Source organism: Aquila chrysaetos, chromosome 4 (assembly GCF_900496995.4).
Source record: "Aquila chrysaetos chrysaetos chromosome 4, bAquChr1.4, whole genome shotgun sequence".
NCBI lineage: Eukaryota > Metazoa > Chordata > Aves > Accipitriformes > Accipitridae > Aquila > Aquila chrysaetos.
Genome location: NC_044007.1, coordinates 2826069 through 2852539, shown reverse-complemented (window position 1 = coordinate 2852539; position 26471 = coordinate 2826069). Strand labels below are relative to the sequence as shown.

The 26471-nt window shown below is 44.0% G+C and overlaps 1 protein-coding gene across 21 annotated transcripts in view; it reads right to left on the bottom strand.

Moving 5' to 3' along the window:
- The window catches only part of TSNARE1 (t-SNARE domain containing 1), a 488733-nt gene extending 466412 nt beyond the window's left edge, over window positions 1-22321 (bottom strand). For 3 of the 21 annotated variants that reach the window (XM_030012179.1, XM_030012185.1, XM_030012183.1), the window contains exons 1-2: window positions 22259-22321; window positions 4980-5073 (exon numbers count right to left, since the gene is read on the bottom strand). The gene's annotated coding sequence lies outside the window, so the exon portion shown is untranslated. Of the gene's footprint in view, window positions 1-4979; window positions 5074-8361; window positions 8381-16532; window positions 16691-16779; window positions 16863-17843; window positions 21329-22136; window positions 22171-22258 lie in introns of those variants that run through there. The other 18 variants (XM_030012184.1, XM_030012186.1, XM_041123100.1 and 15 more) reach the window with 17 other exon arrangements.
- Window positions 22322-26471: the final 4150 nt, after the last annotated feature.

The following is a 26471-nucleotide window of genomic DNA, read 5'->3' as shown; positions in this document are numbered from 1 at the left end:
GCGTACTTCTCACTTTTTCTCATCCTTTTTTTTTTGGGGGGGGGCAGGCAGACAGGGGCTGTTCTTTCTCAACCTCAATATTAAATAAGAGGGACCCAAAAATATATTGAAAATGCACTCTTAAGGCATGGCACACAGCATATTTCAAACAAATGCAGCTGAAAACCTCCAAACTATCAAAAGCTATTTCAATAAGGGGTTTCACTTACTTGACACATTCACACAAATTCTGAAAAGTTTAATCTCTTCCAAGTATTTTAACTCAATTGCACGGACAAACTCACCAGCACAGGAAGGTGCCAACAACCCCATGGTCCACATCTCCACAGTCTTCCCAGGCTCTAGAGGGCTTCCCAAAGCTGTCTGTGTGGGACATCAGACTTCCTCAAGACCTACTGCCCTGAAACACCCTTGCTGTGAGCTGGGCTTTCCTTCCAGCCTCCCAACTGGTTCCAATACTGATCATCGTCTCCTCGCTTCCTTTTACTCTCCAATAAATTTGAAGTTACCCAAGTCAGGAACCAACCTTCTTGTCTTGCACTTGCACATCTTCCAGCTCACAATACCTATATCCTACAGCAATGCCCAAACTCAATGATTACCAGCTGGACCTTCAACAGCAGGACACTTATTTGTGCGGCTCTACTCTGTCTACATGCAAGGAAAAGGTTTCTGATGGGGTGTTCAGGCTCAGCCCCTTCTCCATGATTCCCATGGCATCCTGCCATACACCTCCATCAAGCTCCAGCTTCAGCACACCATGACAGGATACAGCGCATTATTTTAGGGAGAGCTTTCACACACAGTCTCTCAGCTGACTCTTCCAGACCATGTCCAGATACTCCCATAAATTTTTAGTACTGAAAGAGAAAACCATGGAGGTGTGCATTAGCACGTGTGTGTCATCCACATCTCCGCCACAACAAATCATGAACACTGAACAAGACCTGATATGCGCCGTTTTATTTGACCTTTGACTACAACGGAGCCAAAGCAAGGTGATTCCAGCCTATAAATATTCCTGACTCAGCAAGCATGTGCAGACTAAAGAAGCTCAGACCTCAAACCTTGAAGGTAAGTGTACAACAGCATCGAATCCCCCCAGTTGTTTCACCTTAAATAGACAGGAGGGAAGGGTTGACTCTGAAGTGACGCTTTGCAATTCAGGCAATCTGTGTTCAATTGCCAGGCTTGCATAAACTCCGTAATGCCGTATTGTCTATCTAGGAGCATTAAACACAAGGCACAGTCACCTCACCTGCCTCCGAAGCAACCTAGTGCTGCAAAATGCATAGGAAATACTCTTGGTTTAACGGGGTGTTATGCTGCTTCAGTATAGCACAGCAAGAAATGGACTTGCATCATTTTAATTTTTAACCTTCAAGTAGATTAAATTAAAAAAAAATAAATCACAAATGTAAAATGATACAACAATTATAATCAAGGTAGCAAGAAACTGGCACCGTGTTTATCACTGGAACAGTTTGGAAGTTATCCTGAACCACTTCATACCATTGATCAAGGCTTTTCTTTGCATCAGCCTGCTGCAGTAGGCAGATAAAACATAGCTGCACCGTGTGCATAAACTGTTTAAATACATAAATCTTAGCAAAGTGGTTTCTTATTTTGAGGCAAAACCAGAAAGAATTACACGTTGAATTAAGTATTTTCTTCTCTGTCCTATTCTCAACTGCATGAAAGATCAATTAAAGTGCTTTTGCATAAAACAGGCAGAGAAGTGCTTTCCAAAAATAAATAAATAAATAATGAAGCTACTCTTTGCTTTTAATATGATTTCTAAAGAAAACAAGCATAACGACTTAAAGATTCCCACAGCGATAAAGAAGAAAATGCAGAAGGTTTAATCATGCACTTACGAGGTAACAAAACAGATTTCTCAAGTCTTAACACCTCTTGCAAAATTTTAAGTGCTCATACACAAATATTAGTAACATGCTGTAGCAAGCTGAATAGTTTCCCCTGCCCTCACACAGAAATATGTGCAAGTCCCTCCCTTGCACTCACATACACACATTTGCTGTTTCTATCACTTTTCTGTTTGCAAAGAGATCAAAATGAAAATACAAGCAATCGTGCTGTGGCTTTTAACACCTTCCTCCCCTTATGGAGGTCTTGCTGTCCTGCGTATCAGCAACCTCTCTGTCCCAACTACACTGCAACATCTGGAAGCATCAGCGCAAGCTCTCTGCATGCTGACCAGTGATGTGACTCATGGCCAAAGCCTCAGCACTGAGGCTGTAATGGGAACTGGGAGAAAGGGGAGAGAGGTCATCCCACCATGCAAACTCAAGACCTACTTTCTTCTCCCTCAGACTGCCCTATATATATCATGTCTTCACACGGCAAGGGAAGAACTGTTCCCATCAAAATCCCACCTTCTTACTTTCTAAGGAAGAAATTTGTTACGATGATGGTGGTGAAACACTGGACCAGAGGTGGCAGATGCCCCATCCTTGGAAACATTCCAGGTCAGGTTGGACGGGGCCCTGAGCAACCTGATCTAGTTGAAGATGTTCCTGCTCACTGCAGCGGGGTTGGACAAGATGACCTTTGAAGGGCCTTCCAACCCAAACTATTCTATGATTCTGCGACTATTAGTTCTCTAGACAGCAGCAAACCATTACACCATCACGTCAAGACAAACCCAGAGGACCTTTCCAAGCTGTGTTGTTGGACAGCAATTTGGTGGAATTATATCTCCTCCCTCCCATAGCATTGGTGAAGCGCTGGAGCGCTCTTCTACTTTGCCCAGCCAATGCCAAGACGTTGGGCTGACTTCCAGCAACACAGTCTGGAAAGAAAATCTCAGCCCCAGGCAAAGCTGTGATAGGGGACAATAGTCATCCTCACACCCAAATGCAAAAGAGCTGACAGGAGAGAGAAATCACTGCCCTACTCAATTGAAAGAGGAGGAAAATAACTTGCAACACAAAAAAAACCCAAAACAAACAACAAGAAAAACCCAAAACCAACCAAAAAAAACCAACAAAAAAAACCCCCAACAAATAAAAACAAAAGCTAAGAGGCAAATAATTCATTTAGGCAATATGCAGTGCCCATACTCTACCTGAATTGTTTAAGTTGAAGGTTCATGGTTTAATCAGAACCACCATAAAAAGAAAAGCTAGGTTCATAAGTACAAGACTTATCTTGAGTAAACAAAATAGATTTCTTGGTAAGGCATTTTTATTTAAAACAGAAAAAAATAGGTTGCAGTTTGTCAACTGACCAGTAAGGGGAGTCGGTGCCTAGAGCTTTGATTCAACCACGCATATGCAGTTTTGGGTGGAAAAAGCTCAGATAAACAATTCTGAGGTAGTGACATTAAGAAAACATTGACAACTGCCAGAAGATGCTAGAGGAAGATGGACAGAGAGCACCATGTGCAGAAAACCCACTAACCTGGAAAAGAGACAGGGCTTGAGAGATACTACAGTAGAAAAAAGTCATGGTTTTGCTTGGAAATGGGTCTTTATCTCCCTGCAAGACTTAATGGAGAGCCTGTGATGGAGCACTTGGAAAGAGAAGGGCAAAGGAGAACTGAAATCAAGTCAAGATGGAGCTTGGGATAAGAAAATAAGGGTTACATCTCAATGCACTTCTGAGTACAATATTCTGATGGTAGCATGCTCCCCAGAAAAGACTTGGGCCAATTTCTCTGGTGGCCTTGAGGAGACATCTAGGAGGGTACCAGATGCCTGGGAGAAGACTTCAGAAGACAAGGGCTAATCAGCCACCTTATCACCGAGCCTCAGCACTAGAAACAAAAAGGGAAAAAATAAAAATAAAGATTTATTTAAAAAAAAAATAAAAGCTCAAATCCTCTTGCAAGGAGTGGGATTTAATAATATTATACAGTATCTAAAGAAAAACGCCAGCAGTAGGAACTCATTAAGCATTGTATGGGGAACAGCAGCAAAATCACTACTGCGTCTATAGCCGTGCTGGGCTTGTCAACAGAAATGGAGCTGCTACCGGCTACCGGGCCATGGGGAGGTGCACTCAAATGCTTATGTTCCTCTTTCCTGTTAATCTCATTAACCTCATATTTACTCTGTTGTTGGTGATTACTCAGGATGTTAATAGGCATACTTTTTGCATACTATTTACTGAATGTTACAAATCTGTTTAGCTCTGTATACGAAACGGGGCTGGAATATGCCAATGCTCCCCATGGTATTGAAAATGGAGGTAGAGAAATAAAATCTTTTTTAAGGACTTATTTCAAAGATCGTGATTTCTGGAATAAGAATTAAGTGCAAGATAACCAATAGATTCAGATAAAAATATAAAACCCTTCCTTTTTTCTAGTTCTAGAATACTTTCTAAAGTATTCTATGAAGAAGGTACAGACACCAAACGAAAAAAACCCAAGAAAAGACTTATTTCCTACTATTAAGCTGGAGTACATGAAACAACTACTCTAGCCACGATACAAATTACTGTTAATGGTATTCCAGGTGGGAAAAACAGATGTAGTTTAAGAAAACTACTTCTGCTGCTAACTCCACAGGTTTTACAAATACAGTCTGTTATGCCTTGAAAAATGAAACTTTCACTGACCATCTGTTCCTAGCAGAGAGCACCCATTAATACTTGCTTTGGCCAGAAAGCCCAACTCAAAGCCAATGCACCATGAGTGTGGGCCATTCCAGAGCTTAATAAACCAGCCAAATCAGGCAAGATCAGCTGTCAGGGGAAGAATTTGGATGGAGATCACCCAACATTAACCACTTAAAACAAGGAAACCACCACAAGCGCAGAAAACGCCATCCAGAGGCGAACACCTGCAAGCGCTGAGCCCACAACGTTCCTGCACACCCACTCCAGAGGCTGGGTCTACAAAACATAGCATCATCTCCAATGGGTTGAAGGGATATGGAGAAAAACAATCAAAACAAAAGAACGAACCTGAAACAGGAAGGATTACCAAAGAAAAAGAGCAAAAAATATCTCACCCACAATTTTATTCCCTTGTCTTGTGGAGCCACTTGTTTGGCACTAGGCAGCAATAGCTCAAAGGACCCAAGGCCCGTCTCAGCAGTATTGTCTCTGTTCAGGGAAAAGGAAAAAAATGAAAATCAGGAGTGAAAAGTTCATACAGGTTTTTATCTGCTGTGTTTTCCTCAGTCTGAAGCGCAGGCATTCCCAAGACTGAGGTTTTAGCCATATCTTTAGATTCGACTGCCTTTGGGAGTTTTCACACCCCGTGAATTTCTTAAAGAAAAAAAATATATATATTAGGCAAGCTTTGCTTTTGGCCTACACAATATCTCTCAACAATGTAGCACACACATTAAAAAAACCCCACTCCTTCCCTTTAATTTCAGAGTGCAAACATTAGGGGATGCCCAGTGAGATACAGCAACTAATTTTCATTTTCTGCAATTTCTGATTTCACATAACTGTCATTTCCCCCTGCTTAGCGATCTCGTATTTTATATTCAGTCTTAGCCAGTTAAGCAGGATCTGTCAGCATTTTTCCTACAAAAAGAAAGCCCATGAGACTAAAGGGATTGCTGAGCTAGAAGCACGCAACTGGGACAACCAAGTGGACCCAGCACTGGAAGAGGTCTGACCACAGAAGAGCAAAACCTTCACTAGGATGGTGTAACACAAAGCTGCACAGAAGACTCATGCCTTTGTAACGGCAGGCAATCTGTTATAAAGCAAAGTTAGCAGAAGACTGAAAAATCATTATGGTATCTTTATAATTGATTTTTAACTAAAAATACATAGAAAGAGGAAAAAATAAATTACTACTTTGGGGAACATTATTCATACAAGAGTGCACGCGCACATGCTTGTGTATAGAGCAATAGGCAAAGATAACAGATCTATATAGACAGATATACAACTGCGTATTTTAGAAGAGCGTCCGTAAAGATCTGATAGCTCAGATAACTCTGGAGACTCTAGTTAATGATGTAATAAACCCATTTCCCACGCACGCACTTAACTGAATTTTTTTGTCCCAAATTTGGAAACTAATGCTTCAGAAGGAATTGAACATGATTTTAATGTGGTTTATTATGCTTTAATAAAAAATAAAATAGAAAAAAAGAAAAAGAATGGCTTAGGCAACTGAGGTAGAGGCATTTTTACACTGTGTAAAGTTAAGGACGTAGAAGTATTACGCTCTTTTTACAGTAATTATTTCTCAAATAAAGTGTTTTAATCAAACTGCTGAAAATTTTGGCTGGTTGGTTTGTTTTAAGCAGGAAGAGCATCATCACGCAGGACTCAGTCTTCCAGACTTATCATCAAAGCTTTCTTATCCCTCCTTGTGATGGGATGGTGGAGAAACTCAAATCACATGGGATGACACTGGAGCTGGAGAGAGGAGCAAAGGATGCTGAAGGAGCTCCTGCCCTGAGTTTTCATACCTTTAGAAAAACCACACAATTACCCTTTCCTCTTCTTTGATTAACACAATCTATTTCAACATCCTCAAAAGCCAACAGCAGAAGCTCCAACACATGAAAAAAAAAAATCATTAAAAGCCTTTTAGATAAAGTACAGTACCTGCCACCAGCTTTCGAAGACAGGGTAAATAAGTAAGACCTTGAAATTTTAAGATGTTGCTCAGCAACACCTTGTCATGCTACATCACACAACACTTCTTCCTTATTATTTCTCTGGCCAAAGGTCAAAATTCATCTTCCCAAGAGACAAGCCTTCCTATAGAGAGAACGATGAAACTCCCACATCCAACTACTTCAGGAACAATCCACATCTCCATCCTGGAGACCTTCCAAACACCAAGACATGCTGCGATTTCTCAAGGAGACAGCCTTCCCTCTTTGTCATCACTGTACAGCAACACGCAAAGCATGTGCGTTGTCACCACAGAGATGTAGGATTCCTTGTACAAATCCTATTCCTCCTGTAACACATCTAAGGAAGCATCAATACGAAGTACCACTGTCTACTGCTTCACATCTACACATTGGCAACTAAACGGAAAGTCTATGTACCAACATTCAACAGTCTTGGGATTGTTTCTTCTGGGTTTTGTGGGTTTGTTTTGTTTTTTTGAAATCAAGTAGAAAAACGTAAAAGCAGAGTTAACTGCTTGGCGGGCAGCTAAAATACGCATCGACCTGCTCTAACGCCAGGACTGTACTTTCCCCTTCTCTGATGCATGCCACATCTCAGTGCGTTCAGAGGTCCCAGCAAAGTGCAAGCAGCAGAGGATCCCTCCAGCCCTGCCATCATGTACCCAAGAAAGTCACTCCTTGACCACCTGTATCGCTTTCCACGTACTACCAAGTTCGCATAATTCATAAAAAGAGCAAAACTGAGCGAGTTTACTCCTTTCATTTGTTAAAAAAAGAAACAAAACCTAATATTCGTGTGATTTAGTGCAACTTAAGGTGGGGAAAAAAAGTCAGAAATCTTGTCTCAAGCAATCCCACATGGAGTAAACCTGCTCTAAATGAAGACAGCATTATTTGTCCAGAACACAGAGTCCAGCACTGAAATCTCAGGATGCGCATGGCTCCTAAGGTAAAAATTTCTATCACCTTCCTGTAGCCTTGGGTCAGGCATTTTTAAACTGCCTCTACAAGCAAAAATCAGCAATCATTTTAATTTTTCAGAACGCGCTAAGCCATAACATATCCCATCCTGCCAAGTGGGGATTCAGGTCCTTAAGCATAGAAACCTGGTGGCCCAGTTTTACAGAAGTATCAATATTATGCCCGTCTCTCAGAGCACCCAATGGTGCAGGCAGCCCTACGAGGATGAAAACCAATATTGAAATTATCAACACGCAATACGTCGCACACGTGACTTCTTGCCGACCCATCTTCTCCTTCATCCTCCCACCCTTCCCACCCCATGGATCTATTTCTTTTCTTCTCCAACTCCATCTCATCAGGTGGTTTCTCCGCAGCAGGGATCTCTCCTTATGCTGGACACTGTACAGGAATGCAAGAGGGAAACGATCTTTGGTTGGCATCCATAGGAACAACTCCACTATAGGGAGGAATTAATGACAACTCTGCCTACCTGCAGGTTTTTGGGGTTTTTTTTAAGCCATAGTGTATATAACTCACATGATGTCAGTACAGGAATATCACGCTAAAGATCTGGAATGTAAGGGGCGGGTTTTCCTCGTTTCTATGGTTATAAGCAATTTTAATGACCAACCTAAATAAAAAAGCTGGAAGATAGAGAAAGTAGGAAGGAGTAGGTAGGCGTTTAATTTTGATTGACAAGACATAGCATAACTAGTTAAGATCTGTCAAATGCCTGCTGAGGATCACAAATCCTCGGCACATTGTATGGCAGACAGAATTAGTCTAAATGCAGAGCTTTACAAAAAATGTTTCTTACCCCATGAGATCAGAGTTCACCATGTCAGTTTTCCCACACAAAGCAGCTGATATCATAACTACCAAAGGAGCCAAGATAGGGACAGAAAAAAATATATAGTTTTCATTATTTGTGAGATTTTCAAATGTTAACATGCTACAATGTCTTAACTTTTGTCCCTGGCCAACATATATTTTCATATATATATTTACACACACACACACACACACATATTTATATGTATAAAAGGACAGCATTCCCAAGATCATTAACCACCACAAAAGCAATTTGAAAGGCATTATCAATGGCATCACTTTGGAATCACATCTTCATCACATTAAATGCTGTACAAATACAGAGTAAGAAGATGATTCCTGCATTAAAGACCTTAAAATAGGAGATTGAATGCAGACAGAGTTGAACATAGATTGGATGGGAAACATCAGGAAATGCAGAGACAGAAACACCAGCATGACAGTTGGCTGTGAGGTTCCCTGAAGATACACCATCAAAAAACCAAGGTGTGGGGAAAATTAAGCGCATCCTACAAATGTTCATGGGTAACGTCATCAAGAGGGAAGAAAAACAGAGCGACAGAGACTTGGAACATTTCAAAGTCAGGAGCAGAGATTCATGACCTTGGAGGGAAGAGTCAACATCTCAATGAGGCATAAGGCAGCACAAGAAGGGCTCTGGAAGACGTAACCAGAAGCTGGTGTTTAATGTCACAGAGACACAGGATGCAGCAAAGGACAGACAAAAAGAAGATTCAAGATGTGCCTGAACCAATCTAGGAAGATGTTTTTCTTTTACTCATTCAGCACTGTCAAGATGCAAGCAGGACACGGTGATCTTCACAGGGCTACACACTCATAGGACCACCACTTTCTGAGTTTCTATATACTTTCTTTTAATGTTTTAAAAGGCTCTGCTATTTTATCAAATGCTGTTTGACTTTTAAGGAGGAAAAAAACAGGCAAGAGAGGACGGGGTTACAAAGGAGGGAAGTCAACAGCTCCCGAGATGCCTGCCAACAGGATCTGCATTTAAACCATGCAGTTTTGGCAGAGAACACCCTCAAAATTTGATATTTAAAAGTCTTATGGTGTTGGAACATATAATTAAAGTAAAAGGACACAAGTGAACTAAGAGCTGATCAACACAAACTTGTATCAAAGTCAGGAGAACTTGTTCCCACAAAGTCTCAGCCACCTGGTTCTCCCATGCTACACTGAAAGAAAGAAAAATTAGCTACCAACTGCTTTTATTTTATTTCCACTGAAGATCGTCCCCCTCCAGCCTGTAAAAGGTACAGATTTGTACCAGTCTCAGGGAGCTAAAAAAAAAAAAAAAAAACCCACACCAAACAAACAAAACCCCAAAACCACAAGAAGTTGCCTCATTTACTGCCAGTTTCCAACCTAGAGCAACGTATTTATTGTGATACAAACTCTTCTTTCCCCCAACAATGCCCAGGCTTCACAATATAAGAATAACGAAAACACCTACAAAATTAGTTTTTCTTGAAGAACCACAGTATTCGCTCATCAAGAATTGGAATAAACGGAAGGACTCAAATCCACTTCCCAGCTGGTCACCTCACTGGGGCAACTCCACCAGCCTCTGTCTCTTAAAACTCTCAATTTGCAAGCAATTAAACTAAACCTGTGTCCTGGTTTTGGCTGGGGTAGAGTTAATTTTCTTCACAGTAGCTGGTATAGGGCTATGTTTCGGACTTGTGATGAACACAGTGTTGATAATACAGCGATGTCTGAGCTACCACTGAGCAGTGCTTACCCAGAGTCAACGGCTTTGCTGCTTCTCACCCCACCCCACCACCGAGCAGGCTGGGGGGGCACAAGAAGTTGGGAGGCGACACAGCTGGGACAGCTGACCCCAACTGACCCAAGGGATATTCCAGACCATAGGACGTCATGCTCAGCATATAAAGCTGGGGAGAAGAAGGAAGAGCGGAACATTCGGAGTGATGGCGTCTGTCTTCCCAAGTAACTGTTACGCATGATGGAGCCCTGTTTTCCTGGAAATGGCTGAACACCTGCCTGCCCATGGGGAGTGGGGAATGAATTCCTTGGTTTGCTTTACTTGTGCGTGAGGCTTTTGCTTTACCTATTAAACTGTCTTTATCTCAACTGATGAGTTTTCTCACTGTTACTCTTCCGATTCTCTCCCCCATCCCACTGGCTGGGAGTGAGCGAGTGGTTGTGTGGGGCTTAGTTGCTGGCTGGGGTTAAACCATGACAACCTGTATGAAATTTATTCATTCAGCAGTTATACCCTAAACAAGCAGAGTAGCACTCACACACTGTTACCTCTTACTACCAGTACCTAAAAAGTCATTATAGAAAACATGGCAGATTTGGGCACGGATTCCTCAATTTCAACCAAAAATTTCAACTGACCTCTTAAGAAGTCAACCAAGACTTCTAAAATGCTGACGTCAGTGTGATGTTGAAATGAGGAAATGTACAATGAGGAAAACCAAGCTCCAGGCCATGTTCTTCCACTGTTCTGTTGGGCACATTGGCTTTACTCAAGTCTAACCACGGCCTATGATGATTTGATGGGGTGTACAAGTCCAATGCACACCTTAGCTCAGATAATTTAAGTCCCTGAGAAATCACATGCAAGAGACAAAAGCCCTCCTATCTAATGGCTGAGGTCCACAGTGAAAAAACTTGGTGAACTCTGTCCAGGAAACATCTACCGAAATAAACCCATCAGCGGCACACAGGTACCACTGAGTAACTGTGGTTGTAACCTAGTTATGAGGGATGTGTGTGAGAGGAAGGAAAGGAGCTGAGCTCTTGCTAGCGTTCAATTCATCAAGAACATTTTAAATGCATCATTTAATGAGACAAAGAGACACCACAAGTCAAATAATGTTCAAAAGTAGGATCAAGGATAAAACATGAATATTAGGCAAGAGTGGATAAGAAAAGAAGATATGCCAGTGCCAAAGGTACTGCCAAGAGGTTAAAACTGCCACCTGCATTTCAGTCCTCAAATATCAAATAAAGCGACTTTTGGCCCATGGTCCCATGGCATATAATAGCTTCTCTTGATCTCCCTCAGTGCCCCTTGTCCTTACTGAAGCAGGATAACTGCTTTACCTACGCAAAAACCCACATAGCTGCTCAGCTGTAGCTGTTGAATACAAGTGAGCTTGGGAGCAGAAAGAAGGAGAAATGGTACCTCTGACTTGTACTGATGGACAAAGGACCAGCTTGGACAGTCTCAAAGCAAGAACCGTGAAACCACTGATTTGGTTCTCCTAATTTACTGCTGTTTCCTTCCCAGTAGTGCCACCATGAACTCAGTAACCAGGAAAATAAAACAAAAAAAAGGCGATTCATGTTTTATCCGATTTCTTATTGCAAGGTTTCAAACAGCCAAGCTGCCTATCACCAACTTGAAGATAAAAGTCAAAGCAGCATTGAGTCAGCTGGCACAAGCTCATTTATTACCAGATAATACCTCCAAACCTCCCAAACCAACTCTGCAGCCATCAGAGCCACTGCTTCCCTGGACAGTGCCCGGGAATTACCTGCAAATGAAACGCAACCAGATTTATTGCTTCTGCAACCCTGGAAATTCAAGTTACAGAGTTGACGTTACATTTTGTTTTGCCAATGCTAATCTAATACCTTTTTAAAGGTGCATACGTTTCACCCTGTTGGCTTCCAACACTGAATTACCAGCTCTGCTAAGCTTCAGAATAAATGAGACGAGCGTGCCCTCTGGGTGAAATCCCTTGTTGTAATCTTTATTCAAAACACACTGCTTTGGAGCCTTGCGTGCATTGCCAAAAATCGCCTTGAGGTTTGCTCTTAAGATGGCAATTTGCATATCAACATTTTGCTGCAGAGCTTACCCAATGTCCCCACTATTATTTTAATACTCAACTGTGGGCGGCCCCCTGAGCGGCACACAGAAGTGCACGCTAAAAATACTCTTGCCTTCCCCACCGGCTCCACACATGACCACAGCTAATGCCGGCTCGGATGCAAAACCAGGAGCGACGGCATCCATCCGCCTCTCGAGGAAGATGCACAGGCTCCTAAGTGCTCGAAAAACATGCCAAGAAGCAGAAAAGTACCTCTGCATGGATGGAGGAAGAATGCACACAGCAGCTGGAGGAGGACGGCTGCAGAAAGAGCCAGTTTTGCAGTCAAGGAAAGCAGGAGAGGTTTATCCGAGTGCAAGATATACTTGGGAAAACACATTAAGAGGTAATAAAGCAGGCGAGGGAGGCATCGCCCGGGACATGAATTTAAGATGATGCTGAACAGAAGAAGGGAAAGAAACCTCATGCACAGAACAGGAGAGATGCCAGGCGAACGCGAGCACAGCCTGATTCATGCCCCAGAAGGGAGATGCTGGTCCCACTAGCAGCGCCGTGTTGATGAAAGCACACAAAAAAACATGGATTGCAGGTTTTTCTGTGCCCCCCTCCCCAGCAAACTCCTGTCTCGGAGGTTGTAATTATTTTTTGGCAAAGTGTCAACAGGTCCAGGAAATGAAACCAAAACCCAGAGTTACTTCTGAGATGCATCGCAGGGAGCCAGCACTGGAGCCCGGCTATGAAATCAACAAGTGCAGGGTCACCCTCGTCAGCTTAGGAGAGCAACTTTGCAAAGTGCCATGCAGCCAGCCAGGCAAAATAACCACCCTCAGTCTGCCCAGGAAGACAAGTAATGCATATGGAGCACAATGAACCACCAGAAAACATTGCTTCAGTCAACTACCAGGGCTTTATCACAGGGCTGTTAGGCTTTGAGATGACGTCCATCAAGATGGCATCCACACAGCCCTTATCTGACCATGATAACTACCTGCCTGTCTGCGCTATGGGAGAGGTGCAAGGAGGACATCAGGTCCACAAGTCTTCCTCCACCAAAGCTGTTGTAGAGGAAGGCAGCCAAGGGGCTCCATCTGTATGTAAAAGACTGGTGAAGACCACTCATCGCCTTACCCTGAAGGCCACCACCTGCTTCCAAGGAGTTAGATTATTGCTCCAACCCAGGAAGAATCACAGATTTTGTAACGCAATTTGCTTGCAAAAAGCAAAGCTTTATGTTCTCGCTCTTCTCTCTGCCAGCAAAGAAAAGCAGCAAAAGGTGAACCCTCCCAGCAGAAGGATATTGCACCCCAATGGGGCTGAAGAAGCCAGCAGCATCTCAAGCCCACGAACCAACCACCAAGGAAAACATGAAAATTCTTTCTGGTCTTACCAGGAGCCAAAGGAAAAGGCACAGCCAAAGCCAGAAGGTGCAGGGAGGCAGGAGGCGAGTGGCCCTCTTTAAATATATATATATACTCTCTTTATATGCTATGTTCAAATGACTTGTAAACAGGACTAGGACCCACAGCCCTGTTTCTAAGTATGGGATTATACTAAATTGTGATTAATTTAAAAAAGGATAACAAACACAATGTGTTAGGAAAGGAACTTGACAAAGAGAGAAGAACAAGCCTGTAGACCTCAGACCCCATGGGATAGCTCTATATACAAAAGGAAACAAAGATACGTCCAAATAATGTGCAGAGAGAAAAAAATAAGCACATCTTGGGTTCCACGCACAAAGAAGAGGATCTTTACAATTAAACTGCAGGTATTTCCATGAGGGGAGTTAAAAAAAAAACCAACACAGGACTGAAATATTTTCCACTGCCCCATGTTTGGAGAAAAGAAACCCATCTGCTTGAAGCTCTAAAGATGATAATCAGGAAAGTATCTGTAGTACGACTGTCAGTCTGCTTTTTCAAATTCAAAGGCCAGTCAGTCAGAGCATCCTGTTTTACTGTAATATTGCAGCACTGTTTACACCACTTGCTAAGATGCATGTCCAAGGGACCGGTTTTGGCACTCGGCTAGGACAGCAACCCATTACATTTTTAGAAAAACAACCCATACCTATGAAACTTCCCTGTGGTGCATGATCAATACTTAAAAGGGCTTTGGAAAGCATGCAGCTGTTCTCTAAAACAGAAGTGTCAAAAAGCTTAGGACAGCATTTCTGGGGCTTCAACGCCCACATTTTACCACCTACTTCCATCTTTGGGCACTTGCAGTTAATGGAAGTTGAAGGTCATTGACACTGAGAAATCGAGCCACTAACATGCAGTGGCCTTAACACAAGTACGACCTTTTTTTTTTTTTTTTTCCTTCATTATTTATCATTAGTAAAAGTAGTCCTAGTAAAATGACTTGATTCTTCACCGTCACTACAAGTCTGGATAACTTTACAACCTGTATAAGATGGTACGCAAGAGAATGGTGAGCGTTAGCAGGCCGGGCACGCTTCCCTGATCACAGCTATGCTTATTTACCGTGGCCTGATCCTGCCCACACTGATCCCGCTGCTCTGTCCACAGCAGCTTCAACAGAAAAAAAGACTGAAATTTTCAATTCTTTAAAACAAAAGCAAAACAAACAGCGCATAAAAGCAAACAAAAACACATGCACTATTATTATAATATATATGATATATATTTTTTCTGATATGCTATATTATTAATTGTTATTTTATATATATATATATATACACACACGTATACAACTTTCATTTCTCATGCTTTTTGCGCTGAGTATCTGCTCCTGGCCACGACCTGCAGCAGAATATTTGATGGGACTGACATTAGGGTCTCTCCAGCAGTAACAGGCACTCAGGTAAGAGAGTGGCTGGGGATACATCAGGCAGATGACAGAAGACATCAAAACATTTGGGAAAATAAATCACATCTCAAGGTATTTAGCAGTATGTTTAAAGTTGTATAAATTAGGTATTTTAGAAATTAGGAGGTTCTTGTGAGAGAGCTAATAGTGTCACAAGGGATCATAAATCAATTGTTTTGGGGGGGGGGGGGGGGGGGGGGAGCCAAAGGCTGCTTTAAGGTATAGCTCTTGCTTCATTCTGCAAGAAGGAAAAGCTCAAGATCTGCAGCTCCCAACAGAACGGTGCAGCTACATGGAAGATGGTAAAAAACGCCATAGATAGATCTACGCCTTAATGCAAAGCACGTACTCTTATACAGCCACATGATTTTTTTTTTTTTTTTGCCAGCTGGGAATAGAAAATGCAGGTCATTAGAGTTAACTTCAGGCTGTTTTAATTACCATTAAAAAAAAAATTGCTTTCTCATTAATAAAGATCCATGGCAAATAGAAGGGACTTTCAGTCACCGGCGGGATGTTGAACAAGTGCCTGTGCACAACCAGCACTGTAAGTAAATAATCTGCATTATGCTCCTTCAAAAAACATCAAGCCCACATGTTGGAAGAGGGATGCTTCGACAGAAGCAATGGCAACATTACACAAACTCAAGGGATCGCTGTCTGCAGCTCCCGTTTCCGGGTGGATGAAGGTCAATAAATAGCAAACAAAGAAAATATGTCATGTACAGCATTATATTAAACAAGGTGTTACCCAGCGAGTCAGCACAGCTCCTGCAGCATCATCGACCTTCCCCATCGCCAAACAGATGCACGACAGCGTTTTTTCTCCCCTCTCCAAAATTAGAAGAACGCAGAGCATAACTAACATCTCCAGGCCGGGACATGGAATGCTGCAAAGTATTTGCTAATAATTCAGCTCAAACGTAATTGCAATTATCTACAGTTAGTTGCAACCACTGTTCCCTCTGATAAAAAGCCCTTTTTTTTAGATGCTAATATGTTTTCCAAACAAATCTATTTCCATTAAAAATTTCAATACTGGTTACCTAACCAAGGACTAAATTCAAGGGGGAAATTTCAACGAGAAGCGGCGTTTTTTGCATGAAAACTTCTGCCTTTGCAGAGCACAGATTGGACTTTCCCTACAGTTAGTTTTACCTAAACTCAAAGCCACCGTTGCACAGCTTGCAAACCCAGTGAGACATCGTCCAAATATTCTCCAAACAGCCTGGGAGAATTTTTCCCCCGCAAGACACCCCCAGATTGGGGCACATGAGCTGGACAGTGAGCTCCATTGCATGAGGACTGTGGTCATAGTCATGAGACGTCACACAGCAATAAATAAATAAGGGAATTTCAGGGGAAAAAAGAAAAATTAAGAAAAAACAGCATTCATGGTTGTATATGCCTCCAGCACAGAGCTCCGGAGCTATCTGCTCATATGACTTTTTTTACAAAGCAGCCATTAATAGCAAGTTTGGGAGTTCCCTCATACCATACTCGAGTCTCTGGCATCTCACACAGCAAAGAAATGGGTTAATCCAAAAATCTGGGTCACAACACCTCCAAATCTGCCTGGTTTTCACATGCAGAAAAATGAAGAAGCCACCTCCCTCCTCCACTCGGAAGCATCACAAGAAGATTCATTATAAACTGGAAAAAAAAGGACCAAGCATGATCAAAATCCCTCATGGAAGAAGAAAATGTTTTATTTTACAGAAATAAGGACTATGGCAACCTACAGCACAACAGGGTTGGAATAAAATCCTACAGCACGGCTCTCTCCTGCACGCCTTTACTCCATGCACCAGATGATGGAGGAGTCCTATAGGGGGGAAAAAAATACATGGCCAAGTTATTCACGACTACAATCATAATAAATGTATGCAGCAGGGGAAGTAGGACAAATAAAGTCCCCAATAACCTCGAAAAAATCACATTTTTGCAACGTGTGGCTTTGCAGCGGGGGTGACAGCGGAACAAGAACAAAACAAACACTACACAATGAAAAGCATAAACCATTTTGCAGTTATTTTCTGCTTTTATTTAGGGAAGAGATTACAGAGATAGCAAAGAAATCACAGCCTAACCCAACACAAGCATTTACTTTAAAAAAAAAGAAAAAAAAAGTGAATTTACCAAAAAAAAGTAAGTATAGGTATTGCAGCTGAGTTCAACTTCATTCAAGGAGAGGCTGGAAAATGTTTTGCAGATTTTGCTTTCAGCATCCCAGCAGATGAGTAGCCAAACAAACCTAAACTGCCCTTAGGAGAGTTTTTTCCTACAGCTCTGAATTCCAGCAATACAGCATTAAAAAACACCTGCTGATACACAATTTCTTCTTTTTTTTTGTACCCATCTTCAGTATAGAATTGAAAAAGCAACTGATCACCAATGCAATCTTTGTCTTCTAATGGCACTGCAAGCAAAGCGGACATGGGGAAAAAAAATAATTCATCCTGCTCCTTTTTTTTTTTCTTAAGTTAAATGCTATTTTTTCCATCATCAGAAACACTGAAGAGCAGAGACGTGCCCATGCACTGCAACAAAGAGATGGCACCTGCCTACTGAATTTCCTGACTAGTGACACTATGAAGAAAAAAGAAGAGTTTTAAATAGAAGCCTCCCTGCAAGTGTTAAATCAGATTAATTTAACTCTTTTGCATTATTTTAATCTTGCATACCATCATTTGCAAGGCAAGCAGAAAAAAAAAGAGGGTAGGATTCTTATCTTGACCATATTCCTTTGGAAACACAGTGTATTATTAAAAACCACAAATAACCTTTCTGACAGCAAAAGACATACTTCCAGTTCCTTTGCAGTAGGGCGACAGTGCAAATTTTAGCCATAGCTTTCTGGGCACCCAACATCAAGCGACGGGCACGAGCTTTCCTTCATCCTTGTAACACTTAACGCTGCTGCTGGCAACGCCAACACAAGTTTGTGGCCAGATTTTGTATTTGCACATGTCAAAAAGTATGCTGCAAAAGAATAAAATGCAATTTGAAGGGTTGGTGATGCTGCTGGAGGACAAGTTTTGCAACATTTCCCCAGCAAGCGCCAGCACATAGGCACACTCCAATGCTTCATTTTGTGCGTTAAGCTCATGCTTAAGTATCTGCATTACAATTAAACCAAATAGATCATGCCGTAGGCAAACACATCTGCTTTTATGGTCAGAAAGACACCACCAACCATGTCCTGGGTGGAAGGACCCAGTCCTCCATCCACCCATCATGCCTCATGGGGATCAGACCTGGATGCTCAAGTCCTTCCCAGTGCAAGCAGCCTTTGCCCCGATGGTGATGACTCCAACCCTACATAAAACACAGGCAAGATGCTCCTCCTGCCCACACAAAGCCCTCAGGTGTCACGGATTTCCGCGGTCCCTGCAGCACCAGCAACCCTCAGACGACCCATAAAAAGCCAAGCAAGAGCCACCTACCCACCCCGCTGCCCAAACTAGCTGAAGTGTAGAAAAGAGGATAACAAAGACGGGAAAAATAAATTAAATTTTTTTAAAAGTTCTTTCCATTTTCATCTAGCAGAATGTGTTTATGGTACAGGCAGGGAATCAAAAGTATTATTTTTATCTTGATATTATTTACCCTTTCACACTTGCTCTTTAAATATCCCTGAATTCCCAGAAGAACCAGCAATTCAAAATACCATTTGATATATATTTATAAGCAAGGGGAAGCACAGACTCATTCATTTTCAGCTTGCCTACTTTTTTTTTTTTTAAATTAGATTTTAAGTGCTGTAATATCGATTTGCAAATTTATCAAGACACAGAAGTATTATTTCTCCTCCACTCTCAGTAAAGAGTCTCCAGCCCCAGTGCAGGCATCTTGCTGGCTGGGAGACCTGGTCACACTGGAGAGTCACATGGTGAGGAGCAAATGATGAGAGATTTAAAATAATTTAAAAAAAAAAATTTTTTTTAAAAATATATAGATCAAGAGAGTTGTGAGAAAAGGAATAAGGTTTCTTGCACAAGAGAGCATGGGAATAAAAGACTTTAATATTAAAATCTCTGTTCTACCAGTCTCTGTAGCCAACCTCAGCTAAATAACTTGCAGCCATCGCACAAGAGGCAACCCTGGATGCCAGGAAAACTGCAGCAGCACAGCGTTATGCTGCAAAACTCCTCTGAACCCAGCATTTGCCAACACCCCTCTAGGAGGGAGGCATCATATCCAAAAGCTCAGTCTTATTTTAGACACGATGGGAGGAGGTAACAGAGATGAAGAACTAACCAAGGAGCCGGGATTGCAGCAGGACATGTGGTTGCACACTGCTCAGCCTCTCCGATGTCTGTCAAAGCCACATCAGCAGCGGTTGTGTTTTTTTGTTTTTTTAATTGCATTAATAGACACAAGCAAACCAGCAGGGCGGGAGGCTTCAGAGAGAGCAACAGGGGTTATTTGTCACTTGGCTGATGGCTGGAGAGAAGGAATCAGCACATCATTAGCACCCCAGAAAAAGCCCAGAGACCCACCTGGAGGTGAGATGAGATGGAAAAGGACATTGCAGCTGGAGAAGGTCGCAGAGCAGGAAGGCATGGAGGGGCCAGACAGCAGCTAGCCTGAGTCACAGGTGATCTAAAGACCTGAACTATCTGCATCAGCTCCTGGACCAAGGCGATACAGGTACCAACAAGGCAAGATGGGGCACTGCATATTCACAGCCCCATTGCAAAGGGAAATACCAGCCTGGAAAAAGGGGTAAAAGCTGGATAAAATACGAACCTTATTGCTATTGCTACTGGATGAAGAAAAAAAAGGGGAAAAACCCTCGTAGTTTAGTCCAGCCTTCCCAGTCCACACACCACACAGCTAGTAAAAATTTAGGATTTAGCAGGATGAAGCACAAAGAGCAAAACTTCAGACCACCACGCCACGCACGTTATCCCCGGCTTTGCAAAACAGACGACCACTTGTTTCTGCAGCACTCCCAGACACGAGGACGCATCTCGAGCTGCAAATGTCACGGAATACTTCAAATGCAAAGAAGCAGAGGTTTTGCAGCCTGTATTCAGTGTGATGGTGGAAGAATGAAAGCGTGCTTTTAGGTTTCCAAACCCTCTGCTTTTTGATACGCACACAAAGACACCAAGCAGTTCAGTGGAAACACAAGATTTCCCCAGCAAAGTCCACTCCAGCGCCAGATGCTGCAGGTTAATTGTACCATGCAGCTAGGGCGAGCTTTTACTAAAAGCATCGAACCACAAACATGTTGAAGTACAAAAGCAACAAAAAAAAGTTTCTGCAGTCAGCCAAGGACTACTGCAGAAAGTGGTGCTTTATACATTTAAAAGTAGTTTTATTTCCTCTCCTTCCACTTCAAGTCCATCTCACTGACTCATTTATGGTTAAAGCTTCCTGAATTAGCCTGGAAGGAAAAAAAAAAATAAATAAATACCATTATACCCTATGTGAGGTTAAAACTGAGCCAAAACCTGTTATTTAACTATAACATGGGTCACGGAGCAGTTCCCAATGTTGCCATCACACCGGAGGTCGACGCATCAACCTTTCATTGTGTTAAGCAACCACGGGACAGTGTCATGCCGACTGCTGGTGGCAAAGCAGGCGCGGGGACCTCCCATCTTTGCCCAGTCACCGGCCACACGAGACACAAGCACAGTCCTTGGGAGAGCACAGCACCCTTGGCACGCATGTCCCGCCTTGGTCGCACCCCTGCGCAAGGCCAGCCCTGCTCCCAGGTTGCAAACACAGACCTCTGTGTGCAAGCCGTCTCCCTAAGCAACACATACAGCCCCATGTAAGGCCAGCCTTACCCCAAGGCTGCACACACACACACCCTGTGCAAGGCCAGCCCTGTCCCCGAGCTACACACGCACACCCTGTGCAATGCCAACCGTATCCCCAGGCTACACACACACCCTTGTGCAAGGCCAGCCCCGTCCCCAGGCTGCACACACACCCACACCAGGCCAGCCCTGTCCCCAAGATGAACACACACACCCTGTGCCAGGCCAGCCCTGTCCCCAGGCTGCACACACACCCTGTGCAATGCCAACCGTATCCCCAGGATGCACATAAACACCCTGTGGAAGGCCAGCCCTGTCCCCGAGCTGCACACACACACACCCTGTGCCAGGCCAGCCTCATCCCCAAGCTGCACACACGCCCTGTGCAACTCCAACCCTGTCCCCAGGATGCACACACACCCTTGTGCAGGGCCAGCCCTGTCCCCACATTGCGCATGCACACCCTTGTGCCAGGCCAGCCCCGTCCCCAGGCTGCACACACACCCACACCAGGCCAGCCCTGTCCCCAAGATGAACACACACACACACCCTTGTGCCAGGCCAGCCCTGTCCCCAGGCTGCACACACACCCACACCAGGCCAGCCCTGTCCCCAAGATGAACACACACACCCTTGTGCAAGGCCAGCCCCGTCCCCAAGCTGCACACACACTCTATAGCCAGGCCAGCCCTGTCCCCGAGCTACACACGCACACCCTTGTGCAAGGCCAACTGTATCCCCAGGCTACACACACACCCCCTTGTGCAAGGCCAGCCTTATCCCCAGGCTACACACACACGCTTGTGCAAGGCCAACCGTATCCCCAGGCTACACACACACATGCTTGTGCAAGGCCAACCGTATCCCCAGGCTACACACACACACGCTTGTGCAAGGCCAGCCCTGTCCCCAAGGTGAACACACACACCCCGCCTGTGCCAGGCCAGCCCTGTCCCCAGGCTGCACACACGCCCTGTGCAACGCCAACCTTACCCCCAAGCTGCACATTAAACACCCTGTGGAAGGCCAGCCCCATCCCCGGGCTGCACACACACCCACACCAGGCCAGCCCCGTCCCCAGGATGAACACACACACACGCTGCACAACAACCAGCCCCGTCCCCAAGACGAACACACACACACACACACACACTCCCCCACACACCCACCCCGTGCAAGGCCAGCCCTGTCCCCACCTTGCACACCCACCCACACACCCCCTCCCTTTGCAGAACCAGCCCCGTTCCCACGCTGCCCCCCCCCGTTCAAGGCCAGCACGTCCCTAAATCACACTCCCCACACCCCCCCTAGCCGTGCCATACCCCTGTCACAGCCCCTGTCACGATCCTGTCACGGCCCTGTCACGCTCGGGGAGGGGAGGGGAGGGAGGGGGGGGGGGGGAAGCGGGAAAGGCCCAGCACGCGCCGCCGCGCGCGCCCCTCACCTGCCGCCGCGAGGCTGCGCCGTGCCGCCGGCACCCAAACATCACGTGACACCCCCCCCCCCCCACCACCACCACCCCCCCAAGGCGGGCCCGCCCCGACCACGTGGCCGCCTCCCCTCACCCCGCCCCTCCCGCTGGAGTCCCAGACCCGCAGGTACTCACCCGCCCCGGACTACGACTCCCAGCAGGCAACGCGACGCCGCGCCGCGCCCCCTTTTCCCCGACGACCAATCACCGGAGGGAAGGAGACGAGAGTGGCGGGCTCCACCCCCCCTACAGTCCCGCCCACCGTCCCTCAGCCCCGGCGTCTCCCTCGTCTCCCTCAGCGCTTCCCGCCTCAGGGCGCTACCGCCCGCGGCCCTCACAGGAATCGTTCGGCTTCTCCCTCCCCTCCTGCCTCTGCTCTCCTGTCTGTGAGGACCCGCCGGGCGTCCTGAGGCTCGCCGGGTCTCCACCTTCCCCCTGCAGCCGCGCTCCCCTCCTTCCCAAGGCGGGCTTCCCCTCCCTGGGGGCCGCCCGCCATCCCCTCAGCCTGCTGTGGCGGCACGGGCTCCCTGCCGCTCTTCCCCTCCCTTTGGGATCCCCGTGTCCAGTCTCCTCTGGCCTGTAAGGTAGCAAGGTACTTCCCCTGCCCGGTCCCTTGCACCTTCCCTTCCCTCTCTCCTGCCATACCCCACCAGCCCTGGTACTCCCCTCCTATATATCATTATTGAAAACAGTGGTCTGAACATCTCAGCTACTTCCCCTCTGGTGTCCAGCCGCAGGGACCAGCCCCAGGGTGGGACTCTGAGTGATGTGGTTAGCCTTTGATGAGGGTGGGACTCTAAAAGTTTAGATGTGCTTAGCCCTTTGATTTCATCAGCTGAGGAGCCCTTCAGACTCCAGCACTGGATGAGCCGATTCTCCTTTAATCGTTAACAGATTAGGGAGAGCAGCATAAGCTCTTTGAGGACAGGTTTGTGCCCTCTTGTAGTCACACAGTGCCTAGCACAGCGCACGCAGGAACAGAAATAAATAAAAATCGCCGGCTGGCTGCTACTAAAGCTACTAACGCTGTTCAAAACACCACGAGTTGCAGACCGAGACTGGAGGTTTACCAAAAAAGTGCCTTGATAGGGCAGTCCGGCGCACAGGGCGTTTGGTCCAACTCACGCTGTACCTGGGAGGGGTTTGCTTTTTATTTCCAAAGTGACGGCAGCTTTACGTGGTGGTTGGCTTTGCAAAGGGAGTTACAAAGCAAGGATTTTCTTGATAGGGCCTTTAAACAACAATTCATTTTAACAAGGGGTTGACAAGCCAGCTGCCTTTTCAGAAATGTAGTTCTGCAGCAGTAGCCCTGCCAAAAAAAGTTTTAAAAGGGCTGAGGGGCCACCTGAGCCACCATAAACTTTAGGGTTTTACAGCACCAAAGCGCTGTCAGAGCAGTTTCCTCGATCTTTTGCTGCATTGGTAAATCATTTATTTCTGTGGACTCTAAAGAAGATCCCTTAGGAAAATGGCTGTAAAAAGGCATTGATAACGAAATAACAGCTGTCTGCTTGCCGTCTGCAAAATCCTCTGACTACAGTTACATGTGCAACACACTGTGTCTGGCCGGGTGGTTTTGGGGGGCGGTTAGGGGGGAAGGAAGAGCAGGTTAATCCTGCAAGAAGCATAGATTACGGTTCAAAACCACTGTGCAAAATTTTCAGTAATTTTCAGTATAAATCATATTTACTTTCAGTGTGAGCCTCATGAAAGTAAATAAGAAATATATAAACATGTGCCAATATAAGACACAGACAAAGTATTCCAAGGGACAGCAATCATAAAAATTACAGTGAGATAAAACTCATATGATTGCTTTGGTTTGCAGTCTGCATCTTGCTGTTTTTGCATTTTGTAGCTGACGAAATACTGCTTAATCAATAAGCGTGTTACTCATACAATAACAATACCGTGCGTTCTCTTAGGACATTTTTCTAAGGGATTTGGGCTTCTGCAAACCTTCATATTGTGTGCACTGGGACTGGTCCTTGTTATTACCAGCTGCTTATTGATCTGTTATAGCTTTCAAAATGGGCAAGGGTAGGTTCTTGGCATGGTGTGGAAATCAGGCCTTTTACATAAGCAGGCAAGGCATCTTGCATCATCTAAGATGATGCTTTCTCTGAATTGAGAAAAAAAAAAAAGAAACCCAAAACCAATTAACAGCTTTGTTCCATCCCATAGCAATAGCATCTATAAATCTGGAAAATATACAGTCAGCTGTATGGGGACCAAAAGCCCGAAGGGCCAAAACTTTATTTAAACAGTTTTATCTCCATGTTTGTCGGCTTTTACTGGGAGGAGATTTCCCATTTGCCAGCTGCTGTGTGGCATTTCCCAAGGTAGAAGCAGTAATTCCATTCCCGGGTGAGTGAAACTCACAGAGGTCAGACCTGGATTCCTGGAGGAGTTTGGCGAAGGTGACTCAGGGGTGAAGTTGTCAACCTGTTTCTGCTTTGGAAAACTGCCCTGATTCCTCTACAAAGATGAAATGGGATGCATCAGAGGATCTCTACCTGAATTTAAATAAACTCAGCAATGATGCTTTCACCCCTTTCCTGCTGAGGTGATTATCCAGTTAGGCTGACTGTGTCTTTAGGGGATTTCTTCCAGTGTTTGGAAGGAGTTTCCTTTTGGTTCACTGGTTTGTTTTGTGAATCATAAATCATAACCTTTTAATAGCTATGCTATTAAAGTATTTATAAAAAGGTTATCCTGTTGTCTTCTCGGTTACTTTTTCCTAAGCTGTGTTGATTTAGTTTCACTATAATGATACCTCCTGGCTTTTCACAACCTCTGTTGCCACTGTCATTTCTTTATGTTGTCTAATGAGTTTATTTGTTTGACATATAAAGCAAGTCATGTCCTTATGAAAACATTATCAAGGATTTTATAGAAAAATGATAAACTATGATAGTCAAATATCTTAGAGAATATTAAAAGAACAATCTCTCTCCTACTGAATGTCAGTTTAAGGAGAAAAAAAAAAAACAAACATAAATTTGTATTGCATCCTATTACATACTTACATATAACCCAGTGGGCTTTCATTCCTATTAAATACTGCAGGACTTTTCCACAAAACAGGAGAACACAAAAAGTAACTTGCGTGAAAAGTAAAGGACCATGATGTGGATTTCTTAGGTTATAATTTGTTTTGTGATCTTAACACCACTTCTTATAAAATCAAAGCCGCTATTAATTTCTATCCGCTATCCAATTTCTATTTTGGATTGACTGGAAATGTTGATAGGTTCAGGAAAAGAGGTAATTAAATAACATATCACAAGAAAGTTTCAATGAGTGCTTAATTTATCCTATTAGCACACAGTTGCTATGTCACTCCCAATATCCATGTAAACACAGCAGCAAAGCTTTTCTAATGCAGCAGTAAGGGAAGAATAAAGAGCAACTTACCATTACAATAACGTGAAGAAGAAAGCCTGAATACTTGTCTGGAGTATGTAGAAATAAATTTCTCCCAATTTTAAAATAGTCTAGGAACTATTTATTTAGAGTAGTTTTTTATTTTCTCCTGTGCTTAAGAAGTCTCCACTTCTGCAAAAAAAAAACCCTTCTTTTCAGAAGTTTCTTTCTCCATTTGCTCCAACTTCTTTTCAGATCTCAGTGAGAAACTATTCACACACACACACACACACACCAGATTACTACCTCCTTTTGCTATTTTTTCCTGCTATTTTCAGTACTTCAGCTGCAGTTACAGCTTTTCTGAGGACTGCTGGACAAAATATAGCTGGTTTTTTAGCAGTACTTAACTTTTCAATCCTGGATTAATTGGACAATCGCACAGTTGGAAGAGTGCTTTTTTCTTTGACAAAAATGCTGTTTTCCAGCCAAGTGCCTTATATACCAAACCAGTCAACTGCAAGGAGCACAGGAACAAATAGAAGTTGGTCTGAATGCTTCACAAAAACAAGTCCGATTCTTATTTCCTATTTCCAGAGATCCATGACAGTGACCTAAGATTCTCTGAAAACAGTATAGCTCAGAGAGCTTATCACAGCATATCTGTATGTTGTTACCTGTGAGCAATTTAATAAAAAAGATATTATAGCAACAATAAAAAGAGGCTGCAGAATGCCAGCTAATCCCTGAACAACCTTATTTCAGTGTATTTAAAGTCCAAGAGAGACTTGAATTCCGGGACCTAGCAGATTCTGACATA